Here is a 13,549-nt window from a genome sequence, read left to right as displayed (position 1 = left end):
AGTCGAACCTTCTTATGTAAATTACCTAAAGGTAGCACATGGAGCCGTTTCTGGAATGCCAGGATTTATTTAACGCCTCTGGAAGTAACTGATAACCTCAAATTAGCCACGATTTGACTTTTGTTTTACACAGAATCAAACGAAGATCTGATGCTGACAGTTTTCGTGTCTTGCCATTTGTGCCCTACTGTGCGCATAATCCGACAATATTATCAATAACACAACTGGAATGCCATAATTTATTAGTAATTTGGCTATTAGACAGGATCATTTCTTTGTACGCGTTACTATTCGCTTGCTCTTCACGCCATAGAGGATTTCCACTCAGCATTATCACAATAGCTGCCGTATGACGTTGGAAGACACACCTCCAGACTCTAACTGTAACGAACTGTTGACATTCTCCACTGTGCGCGTTATCTAGCGGACCGGCCTATATACCAACTTCCGCCCCATCCTAACCGAAAGACTGCCTTTTTTCAATTTTTAAGTACTCATCCTAATTTTAATGGTGGAATGAGAATATATTTTGTTTTTCTTGATTGCTAACTGCACGGGAAAAATGCGTGCATTACCAAATACGTAAATAAACATGTTTTTTCCAAAAATAACCACGTTTCTTTACACTAATTTCCACCAATGTATTCTATCCTCTTGTCGCCTGAACAGTTTATCGTCCACATGTCACTTCCAAACAAGCCTACCCTCTAGAAAAACATCAAACTTCAATTAGTAATCGATGTTAACAAATTTATCATTTTCATGAATTCTTTTCTTGTTATTGCCAGTCTGCATTTTATATCTTCTACTTCAGCTATCGTCAGTCAATTCCCTGCTCGAGTAAATGAGCTCGTCCACTATTTTTCGTCTCTCATTTTCTAATCTAGTCTCTTCTGTATCGCCTGTTTTAATTCTATTACATTCCATTAATCTGTTTTTAGTTTTGTTGATTATCATCTTAAAACCTCGTTTCAAGACACTCTCCAATTCTTTCAATTGATCTACCAAGTTGTTTGGTGCCTATGACAGAATTAAAATGTCATAGGCGAACCTCAAAGATTTCAGTTTCTCTCTCTGGACCTTATTCCCCTGTTCAAATTTTTCCCTGGTTTCCTTCACAAGTTTCTCAATGCACGGATTTAATAACTTCGGAGATACTCTACAACCCTTTCTCTCTCCCTTCTCAAAAATTGCTTCTGTTTAAAAACATACATCGTATGTGTGTTCTTGAATAAAAAGCCAAATAAAAAATGTTAGTTGAATAAAATGAACGGTAATCAAAATGAGGCGGACTAAGGAAGCACTCAGCTTAATTCCTCTTCTTAAGGAACAGTCTATTTGTAAGGTGGCATTTGGAAGCAGGCGGCACGTATCAAGATACGTGTGACTAAACATGGAAGTAACTTGCGAAGTCTGAAAGAGATCTTTAGTCAACATTCTATGAAAAATATATGATGACAACGTTCATGTTGGTGTTTACACAGTTTGTAGCGAAGAGTACACCTGCGACATTTAAAATTTTTCAAGTGTGACGATTTTCCAATGAAGCTTTCGGAAAACTGACAGATGTCCTGAAATATCGTTGCTTCAACTTTTGGACATCCAACAATTTTCCTGAAATGTTGTGAGACAAGTAATAAATAGAAAATGGTATGCACTAATGTTTTGATTTTATTGCATAAATTAATTTGTTTAATTTGCAAAATGTGACACGTACAGCTAGGTACTTACGACGCTCATGTTAGTAATTAATTAAGCAGCAATGCACTTATCTGTATCTTTTCTTCTTAGTACACCTGGATATCCATTTCTTGTCGATTGAGAAAACTGTGCGTCCCTGAACAGGATACAGAATCGTATTTGCCGCCAGTCTGCACTTTTCTATGTAGTGAGTGGCAGTAGTATCTCAAGGCGCAGCAAATGTTGTTGCGATAAACTGACGAAAGTGAAGTTGCATCAAATTTCTTATCAGAAGTAAATTGATGGTGTTGCATTTTTTTTCTACATGGCTGGGACATGCGAAGGAGGTGTTCTTGGCCAGACAGTACTGTGCTAATCAGCAGTTCTTGCTCCTCTTCCATTTTCCGCACCTCAGATTGTGAGGCATCGCAGTGATACCAGACAGTACAATGAACGCGTTAGTTGCGTTGTGGGAGACAAATCTACGTGAACCAACCTCAAATGGCCTCATAACGGATACCGAAATGGGGCCGTGTAAAAAAAGTACGAAAGTTTGCAGAGGAAGGGCCAAGAGTGGTTTCCGAAAGAGGCCTGTATACCAGCGTATACCGAGTGAAATAAAGAAGTTTGATTAACATACGAGTATTATAACGTCGTTCGAGGAGTACTTTTATAAAAAAGAAACACACTGTTACATGTGTTGGTTTCTTTAACTTATTCCGGATAAGGAAGGAGCAATTTTGATTTAAGAAGTTCTTTACAATTAAAATAAAAATTATTTCACTGAAAATTGAATGCATATTCCATAAATGACTAATGATCATCTACTTAACGACTTAACAGCTCATGAGGCGTAGTACTCGTGTATCCCTGTTATTAGCGAGTTACCAGTGAAAATCAGATGTCCAAATTGTAGCACATAGATTTCATCTGTGAAATGTCGAATGCCTACGGATATCTCTCTATGAAAAATTGTATCTTCTCCTCTTATGGCGACCTACGTAAGACCGACACAGGTGTAAATTTGTGTGGAGACAAGAAGGTAAAGAACTCTGAAATTCTGATATTTCCATTTTGCAGGAATAGCTCCAACTGTCGCAGGCTTCCACGAGACTAAGACAACACGATGGGTTGTTTGATTTTCATGTATGTCGTCCTAAGTCCAGTTTTTTTTTTTCCGGGAACAAACTTCAGCTAAGGTTTTACTCGTAGCGTTTCTCATATGGTTCGGATAACGAATCGTACGATAGTTTCCAGTTCCTCGTAGCAGCGAGGTGCTATTGTGCTTGGAAGAACATTATGTCGTAGCATGCTTTCATTTTAAGCCATAGAAACATTAACATCAATAAATAGGAGACGAACACGGTTTGTGAGGATTGAGTGTCTTTTAAAAAACAGCAACGAACAGATTCAGTTTGTGAACAAACGTAAAACCTTGTAGCATTTTCCAAGCTAACCACTTTTTAAACCTGTGTGTGATGAATTAGTTCTATGAAATGTGGCCTCACGGAAACCGAAAGGCTAACTGCAAAAACAAATACTGAATTTGGCGGCGGCGTTGTCAACATTTCGCCTCCGCACCGTATCGACGCCGCGGTGTACGGCAGCATTCAAAGCGACAGAGCGACGCCGGATCCGATGTCCAATTGTTTTCTCAGCTGACGCTGGCGACAAAGGGCTCTGTAATGCGATATCGCACACAAAAGTGGAGAGAGATCAGGATATCTGGTGCGGCAACGCCAAAAGTCATTTCGTGGGGAGCAGTCGTACAAACAATTTTTTTCTGGCGTTCGGAAGGCTGTGCGTGCGTTAAAGGTAAGAAAAGCCCCATTTCGCTATATTCAGTTCGTAGCTCTTGTTGTTATCTGAAAATAATTTAGTCACAACAGCAGAACACAGATTTTCGAATTAGTGGTTTTCGGTATCTATTTATTTCGTAGGATATGATTTACGAAGATGTAAAGTGTGAAAAAGGTCATGTGATTAATTAAAGTTAACTTAGGAGAATTGTTAGCAGAAAATCACGGACAATGTTACAGAAAACTTCGACTTACCAAAACACTGAAGTTCGCATTTGTAGGTATACCAAAAAGTTGTGCGAGTAGTAAATAAATTTTCTTGGAATGTAATAAGTCCTTTTAGCTAAGAGAAATTGCCGGTTCAGGCCCTAGGAGGAGAAAATCACTTTCAGCAGCGTGAGTGGTAAAGCGAAAGCGTCGTCCGAGGATTACAAAGGAACGAGAAGCTGTCGCCATCAGCGGGCCCTGTTTCCGCGCAGACAGACGTAACGGCTGGCTACGCCGCCTCCTTGCTTGCTGCTAAAAATACGGTGTCAACCGTCAGACCATAAAATGGAAAAATGGCAAGCCGACACTTGAATTGCGAATGTTCTCTTTACTATAAAAAGGGTATTTAGCTTCGTTACTCGGAGGCTAATGAGGGCTGTGTTCCAGCATGTTGCCTGGCGAAATTTTTTTTTTGTCTCGTACAGAAGCATGTTGACATGAATATGAATACTAAAGGCTTGAGTAAGACGAAGGGATGTGCCAGCTCCTTATTGGCTAACGCTACCACCGATTATGTAAGGCTGTCTGGAGAGGAGGATTTCGAAAGGACACTGTTGCTGGGATCTTGACAAATGCAGATGTGCAGAGAGAACGTCAGGTTTGAATAATCTTCTACACTGGTTGAGATGCCACATAACCAGTAACTTACTTCTTCAGCATTCTGTATTCCTCTAAACTATCGACTCGTGGCTTATTTAGTTTTAAAGGAAGGGATTAGTAATGGATGGAACATGCTAGTCCTGACAGCGCATGAATGGTTTAGACTACTGGCCATTAAAATTGCTACACCAAGAAGAAATGCAGATGATAAACGTGTATTCATTGGACATATATATTATACTATAACTGACGTGTGATTACATTTTCACGCAGTTTGGGTGCATAGATCCTGAGAAATCAGTACCCAGAAAAACCACCTCTGGCCGTAATAACGGCCTTGATACGCCTAGGCATTGAGTCAAACAGAGCTTGGATGGCGTGTACAGGTACAGCTTCCCATGCAGTTTCAACACGATACCACAATTCATCAGGAGTAGTGACTGGCGTATTGTGACGAGCCAGTTGCTCGGCCACCATTGACCAGACGTTTTCAACTGGTGGGAGATCTGGAGAATGTGCTGGTCAGGGCAGCAGTCGAACATTTTCTGTATCCAGAACGGCCCGTAGAGGACCTGCAACATACGGTCGCGCATTATCCTACTGAAATGTAGGGTTCCGCAGGGATAGAATGAAGGGTAGTACCACGGGCCGCAACACATCTGAAATGTAACATCCACTGTTCAAAGTGCCGTCAATACGAACAAGAGGTGACAGAGACGTGTAACCAATGGCACCCCATACCATCACCCCGGGTGATACGCCAGTATGACGATGACGAATACACGCTTCCAATGTGCGTTCACCGCGATGTCGCCAAACACGGATGCGACCATCATGTTATTGTAAGCAGAACCTGGATTCATCCGAAAAAATGACGGTTTGCCATTCGTGCACCCAGGTTCGTCGTTGAGTACACCATCGCAGGCGCTTCTGTCTGTGATGCAGCGTCAAGGGTAACCGCAGCCATGGTCTTCGAGCTCATATAGTCCATGCTGCTGCAAACGTCGTCGAACTGTTCGTTCAGATGGTTGTTGTCTCCTCTGTTGACTCAGGGGTCGAGACGTGGTTGCACGATCCGTTACAGCCATGCGGATAAGATGCATGTCATCTCGACTGCTAGTGATACGAGGCCGTTGGGATCCAGCACGGCGTTCCGTATTACCCTCCTGAACCCACCGATTCCATATTCTGCTAACAGTCATTGGATCTCGACCAACGGGAGCAGCAATGTCGCGATACGATAAACCGCAATCGCGATAGGCTACAATCCGACCTTTATTAAAGTCGGAAACGTGATGTTACGCATTTCTCCTCCTTACACGAGGCATCAACAACAACGTTTCACCAGGCAACGCCGGTCAACTGCTGTTTGTGTATGATAAATCGGTTGGAAACTTTCCTCATGACAGCACGTTGTACGTGTCGCCACCGGCGCCAACCTTGTGTGAATGCTCTGAAAAGCTAAATCATTAGCATATCACAGCATCTTCTTCCTGTCGGTTAAATTTCGCGTCTATAGCACGTCATCTTCGTGGTGTAGCAATTTTTATCGCCAGTAGTGTAGCTATCTTAAGCAATTAGTGTTGTAGATAACGTATGCGTCTTGTATGATTAGAATGAGATTTGTGGTTCCCTAAAGCAATTTTAAATGGGGCGCTTAAACCAGTGAAAAGCTAATTAACATGGCTTTCATGAGTGCATTTCCGGATTGTTATCCCGGTGGTTATATTGGCGTTTAAGCAATTCCTGCTGACGTTGTTCACCTACTATATGCATAGCGTTCAGTGCGACTGTTACGATACATTCGTGAAATCTTCTCGGGTGATCAGCCGAGTAAAGGCGTCGTCTTCTCGCAACGTTTCGAAGGGTTTCGTACCCATCATCTTCAAGCGAAGTGTCGAGATGCTGTGTTGCGCGGTCCTATAAAGGCTCCTGGACCAGTGACTGATTCCGGGCGCCGACCAATCAGGTACCTGCGGAATCGGCCGCCGCGCCAGTGCTGGAGGGTTCGCGGCGCGGACCGGGCGTCGAGTCTCTGCCGGTTCCTAATACGTCTGTGGTCGCTACCGTCTTCGTGCCGGAGCGTTCTCTTCTAATTTTAGTTATTGCGGGATTCCAAGCTGTACTAAGTTGGAAACCAGTGTCTCGATTGATCAGGTTGCTGTTCAACCGAATTTCTACAGCCTCTTTGAAAACTGAATCCCAAAATCCTTTAGCGTCACACAGCTTCTTCGTACCCTCAAAGAGGAAGGTGTGTCCTTCGTTAATGCTATGTTCCGCTACCGCCGATTTTTCTGTCTGACCAAGGCGTACATTTCTAATGTGTTCCGAGCGCCTCTGCGTGATGCAGCGCTGCGTTTGTCCGATGTATTTCGTACCACATTCACATTCAATACTGTATACGCCCGGAGTCTGCAGTCCTAGGTGGTCTTTGACTGAGCCAAGTATGTCCTTAATTTTACTTGGGGCATGAAAAATTGTCTTGATGTTGTGTTTCTCCAGAATGCGGGCAATCTTGGCTGTTGGCGGTCCCGCGTATGGTAGAAATGCCAGGCATCTGGTCTCATCTTCTTCTTCTGGTGTGTCTACCTTCCTGCTCTTGTGTAGGGCGCGCGAGATTTGCGTCTCATTATAACCGTTGCTGCGGAAGGTCTTCCTTAGGTGTTGTAACTCTGCAGGTAGGCTGTCATCATCACAGATAGACTTGGCCCTGTGCACAAGTGTGTTAAGCACTGAGTTGCGTTGTGCTGGGTGGTGGCAACTCTGTGCATGAAGGTATAAATCCGTATGTGTCTTCTTCCTAAACACAGCGTGACCCAAGGTGCCATCAGGGTGCCTCTTGATTAGAATGTCAAGGAAGGGCAACAAGTGGATGGTGTAGCCATGGGGTCCCCCTTAGCTCCAGGCATCGCTAATCTTTACATGGAGCACTTTGAAGACATAGCCCTGGACACCGCCCCATTGAAACCTAAAGCCTTTTACAGATATGTGGATGACACTTTTGTCGTGTGGCCACATGGTAGAGAGAACCTGCAAGACTTCCTGCGACATCTCAACAGCATACACAGTAACATACAATTCACCATGGAGGTGGAAGAAAACGGAAGCTTGCCCTTCCTTGACATTCTAATCAAGAGGCACCCTGATGGCACCTTGGGTCACGCTGTGTTTAGGAAGAAGACACATACGGATTTATACCTTCATGCACAGAGTTGCCACCACCCAGCACAACGCAACTCAGTGCTTAACACACTTGTGCACAGGGCCAAGTCTATCTGTGATGATGACAGCCTACCTGCAGAGTTACAACACCTAAGGAAGACCTTCCGCAGCAACGGTTATAATGAGACGCAAATCTCGCGCGCCCTACACAAGAGCAGGAAGGTAGACACACCAGAAGAAGAAGATGAGACCAGATGCCTGGCATTTCTACCATACGCGGGACCGCCAACAGCCAAGATTGCCCGCATTCTGGAGAAACACAACATCAAGACAATTTTTCATGCCCCAAGTAAAATTAAGGACATACTTGGCTCAGTCAAAGACCACCTAGGACTGCAGACTCCGGGCGTATACAGTATTGAATGTGAATGTGGTACGAAATACATCGGACAAACGCAGCGCTGCATCACGCAGAGGCGCTCGGAACACATTAGAAATGTACGCCTTGGTCAGACAGAAAAATCGGCGGTAGCGGAACATAGCATTAACGAAGGACACACCTTCCTCTTTGAGGGTACGAAGAAGCTGTGTGACGCTAAAGGATTTTGGGATTCAGTTTTCAAAGAGGCTGTAGAAATTCGGTTGAACAGCAACCTGATCAATCGAGACACTGGTTTCCAACTTAGTACAGCTTGGAATCCCGCAATAACTAAAATTAGAAGAGAACGCTCCGGCACGAAGACGGTAGCGACCACAGACGTATTAGGAACCGGCAGGGACTCGACGCCCGGTCCGCGCCGCGAACCCTCCAGCACTGGCGCGGCGGCCGATTCCGCAGGTACCTGATTGGTCGGCGCCCGGAATCAGTCACTGGTCCAGGAGCCTTTATAGGACCGCGCAACACAGCATCTCGACACTTCGCTTGAAGATGATGGGTACGAAACCCTTCGAAACGTTGCGAGAAGACGACGCCTTTACTCGGCTGATCACCCGAGAAGATTTCACGAATGGAATACGCCGAGAAAGTCTCAAATCACATGTTACGATACAGTCTGCCAGAAGCTTCCAGCCATATTTCGAAGTCCGCATACCACAGTGTCTCTGTAGAATCTGCAGAGACTGTGCAGAAATGCTTTTGCATACTTAGGGGCAGGGCTAAGAAGCGATATGGAACAAGACGGACACGCAAAATCTGTTGGAGGGAAGGCGAATGGTTAGCTTGGTTTTTTTTGAAGGGTTATGGGAAAATGCAGTGCATTGGCAAGGAAATTCGATACGAGAGGCTAGTGCCACCAATTCTAGAACACTGCTCCATCATTTTGAGTCCTTATGAAACAGGCATGACAGTAGACAGCGAACCAATTCAGATATGCGCCGTTAGGATCTTACGGGATCTTACTCACAAGAAAGTTTAGCAGAAATGCTCAGGAAACTTAAAAGGAATATTTCGCATTGAGATTATTATTATACATGGCGGGCATAAATTCTTTCCCTGATTGCAGAAATTTGTTTCTTAGGAATTATGAGAGATATAGCTAAGCTGTTTGTTGAAAATGGTAGCTTAACTCATGAAGTCTGTTACGGATACACTTTCACATGTCAATACGTTTATTTTGCAAATATTAGTTTTATTCCTGAAGTTTTATGGACACACTTCTACACGCTTTGCGTTCAATCCCAGTTACAGGAATTTCAACTATGGGCAGAGTTTCAACAAGGTGATGCGCCTACTGATCCATGTACTTGGAAAAGTTTCACCTAAGTAGTGGCGAACGAACAACCACCAGTGTGGACTGGAGGTTGTTTGTTCGCCACTTCTTAGGTGAAACTTTTTCAAGTAGATGGATCGATGGGGACGGTCCATCATAACTTCCGCTTTCAACAGACGTAATCTCGCTTGACTTTTTTGTGAGGTTACTTTAAGGATAAAATGTTTATTTCGCCATTTCCTGATGTGCAAACTCTTAGAACATCTAAGATGTTGTAGAGGCGCTGACAACAGAGATCAGGACGAGGATATGGAGAGAAACAGCGAAATTTCAGAAGTTGTTCAGGGATATTCTCTGATTTTTTTAGTGCTAGGGACCCGTGGTCTTCGGTGGCTCGTTACAGCGTAATGACGTAATTACGATTTTTTGGGTTTGTTGTCTCATTACCTTTGTTTCTACGAAAATACCGTCACAGCAGTGATAAATCCAGTAATATGCAATCATCCAAACATACAACAAAGACATACAGTAATACAACAAGCCTCGTCTGCGAACGAGGTATGACGTGGTTGCTGTCGTTGTGGGAACAGCTCGGTTCAAAATGGTTCAAATGGCTCTGAGCACTATGGGACTTAACATCTGTAGTCATCAGTCCCCTAGAACTTAGAACTACTTAAACATAACTAACCTAAGAACGTCACACACATCCATGCCCGAGGCAGGATTCGAACCTGCGATCGTACCAGTCCCGCGGGTCCGGACTGAGCGCCTAGAACCGCTAGACCACCGCGGCCGGCGAACAGCTCGGTATGACGCCTCTGTGTCGCTGTCCATTGAATTTAATACTCAATGTGCATATCGGCCAACTGTTCCTCTTTAAACCAATTCGCTTTCCTGTATATCACTTTTAACGCACAAATAACATTGTCAGACACACAAAGCAGAGACAGAACCTAGCAGTACTGAATGTAAGATAGAGGGCGAAAGGGAAAGTGTGCGTTATGTTGTCAAGGGCAAGTACAATGAGCGAACAGCACAAGTTTGTTTCCAAACAAGACAAAAAGTGAATATCGTAGACATCCTTAATATTGTACTGATATTTTCAGTGCAACACATATACAATGATAAAATTATTGAACTATATGAAAAAAACACTTTATTCAACAGGTAAACGTCACTACAGATATTCGGATTTAGGGTATGACATGTTCGATGCAGTAAATGAAGCAGGCAAAAAGGAATACAAACGTCTCAAAAATGAGATCGACAGGAAGTGCAAAATGGCTAAGCAGGGATGGCTAGAGGACAAATGTAAGGATGTAGAGGCTTATCTCACTAGGTGTAAGATAGATTCTGCCTACAGGAAAATTAAAGAGACCTTTGGAGATAAGAGAACGACTTGTATGAATATCAAGAGCTCAGATGGAAACCCAGTTCTATGCAAAGAAGGGAAAGCAGAAAGGTGGAAGGAGTATATAGAGGGTCTATACAAGGGCGATGTACTTGAGGACAATATTATGGAAATGGAAGAGGATGTAGATGAAGATGAAATGGGAGATACGATACTGCGTGAAGAGTTTGACAGAGCACTGAAAGACCTGAGTCGAAACAAGGCCCCCGGAGCAGACAACATTCCATTGGAACTACTGACGGCCTTGAGAGAGCCAGTCCTGACAAAACTCTACCATCTGGTGAGCAAGATGTAGGAAACAGGCGAAATACCCTCAGACTTCAAGAAGAATATAATAATTACAATACCAAAGAAAGCAGGTGTTGACAGATGTGAAAATTACCGAACTATCAGTTTAATAAGTCACAGCTGCAAAATACTAACACGAATTCTTTACAGACGAATGGAAAAACTAGTAGAAGCCAACCTTGGGGAAGATCAGTTTGGATTCCGAAGAAACAGTGGAACACGTGAGGCAATACTGACCTTACGACTTATGTTAGAAGAAAGATTAAGGAAAGGCAAACCTACGTTTCTAGCATTTGTAGACTTAGAGAAAGCTTTTGACAGTGCTGACTGGAATACTCTCTTTTAAATTCTAAAGGTGGCAGGGGTAAAATACAGGAAGCGAAAGGCTATTTACAACAAGATGGCAGTTATAAGAGTCGAGGGACATGAAAGGGAAGCAGTGGTTGGGAAGGGAGTAAGACAGGGTTGTAGCCTCTCCCCGATCTTGTTCAATCTGTATATTGAGAAAGCAGTAAAGGAAACAAAAGAAAAATTCGGAGTAGGTATTAAAATCCATGGAGAAGAAATAAAAACTTTGAGGTTCGCCGATGACATTGTAATTCTGTCAGAGACAGCAAAGGACTGGGAAGAGCAGTTGAATGGAATGGACAGTGTCTTGAAAGGAGGATATAAGATGAACATCAACAAAAGCAAAACGAGGATAATGGAATGTAGTCGAATTAAGTCGGGTGATGCTGAGGGAATTATATTAGGAAATGAGACACTTAAAGTGGTAAAGGAGTTTTGCTATTTGGGGAGCAAAATAACTGATGATGGTCGAAGTAGAGAGGATATAAAATGTAGACTGGCAATGGCAAGGAAATCGTTTCTGAAGAAGAGAAATTTGTTAACATCGAGTATAGATTTAAGTGTCAGGAAGTCATTTCTGAAAGTATTTGTATGGAGTGTAGCCATGTATGGAAGTGAAACATGGACGATAAATAGTTTGGACAAGAAGTAAATAGAAGCTTTTGAAATGTGGTGCTACAGAAGAATGCTGAAGATTAGATGGGTAGATCACATAACTAATGAGGAAGTATTGAATAAGATTGGGGAGAAGAGAAGTTTGTGGCACAACTTGACCACAAGAAGGGATCGGTTGGTAGGACATTTTCTGAGGCATCAAGGGATCACCAATTTAGTATTGGAGGGCAGCGTGGAGGGTAAAAATCGTAGAGGCAGACCAAGACATGAATACACTAAGCAAATTCAGAAGGATGTAAGTTGCAGTAGGTACTGGGAGATGAAGAAGCTTGCACAGGATAGAGTAGCGTGGAGAGCTGCATCAAACCAGTCTCAGGACTGAGGACCACAACAACAAACAATGTTCGATATACCTGCGATCCTTGGCGATGATGTTGCGCAGACGAATAGCGAAATTCTGCATAACCCGCTCATGTGTCGGAACATCGATGCTGTCCATGATCTCCTGAAAGGCTATTTTCTGCTCAGCAGTGGTTTTGAGGTTATTGCTGTATACCTTGTCTTTAACTTATCCCACAAAAAGGAGTCGCATGTGTTCAGGTCCGGAGAATATGGCGGTCAATCAAGGCCCACACCAGTAGCCTCTGGGTACCCTAGCGCCAGGATGCGGTCCCCAGAATGCTCCTCAAGGACGTCAAACACTCTCTTACTTCGATGGAGTCGAGCTCCGTCTTGCATGAAGCACATCTTGTCGAAATCAGAGTCACGTTAGATAATGGGGATGAAATCATCTTCCAAAACCTTCATGTACCATCAAGGAATATTGCACCGATTTTCCCTTGACTGGACATTACACACCACCCAGTCACCCATTGAGGGTGAGAGACTTCTCGATCGCGAAATGCGGATTCTCAGTCCCCTAAATGCGCCAATTTTGCTTATTGACGAACCCATCCAAATGAAAGTGGGCTTCGTTGCTAAACCAAACCTTATCCATATCAAAGTCCTGTTCGTTAATTCTGTGGACAATAGTGTTGGCGAAACACAGACGCTGTTCCATGGCCCTGGGGCTTAATGGCTGACAGGTTTGTATTTTGTGTGGGAAGAGATGTAGGTCTTGAACAAAAATTTGTCGCAGTGTCTCCTGCTTGATTCCCACCTTTTGTGCAGCTCGTCTGATCGATTCCTTGGGGCTTGTTTGAAACTCAGCGCGTGTCTTATCGATGTTTTCAGGTCTTTTTGGAAGACCGACATTGCCAAAAAATGGCTCTGAGCACTATGGGACTTAACATCTATGGTCATCAGTCCCCTCGACATTGCCAAAATTGTCATCACGAACACTACCCGTTCACTCAGACTTGCGAATCAAATTCTTTACTGTTAACACACTTGGACTGGTTGTCTTTAGCTTGAACTCGGTTACTTCCTTTGGGCCGCAGTTGGGCTGTTATTGCTCGCATAGTTGGCCTTCACGAGCGCTATGCGCTCATGCGCGCTGTACATTTTCACGTGCAAATGGCCGACAACAACAATGCGCTTGCGCATGCGCATACTAATTCCCATCGTGCCCCGCGACCAATCGTGCAAACCGTTCAGAAGTTATGACGATTTCCTTGCATATAGTTCAACAATTGTCACCTTGTACATTGAGTGTATAGAACGAGTTTGTT

This window comes from Schistocerca americana, chromosome X (assembly GCF_021461395.2).
Source record: "Schistocerca americana isolate TAMUIC-IGC-003095 chromosome X, iqSchAmer2.1, whole genome shotgun sequence".
NCBI classification, from domain to species: domain Eukaryota; kingdom Metazoa; phylum Arthropoda; class Insecta; order Orthoptera; family Acrididae; genus Schistocerca; species Schistocerca americana.
The sequence above is the reverse complement of the archived record's forward strand: the minus strand, read 5'-3'. Positions refer to the sequence as shown.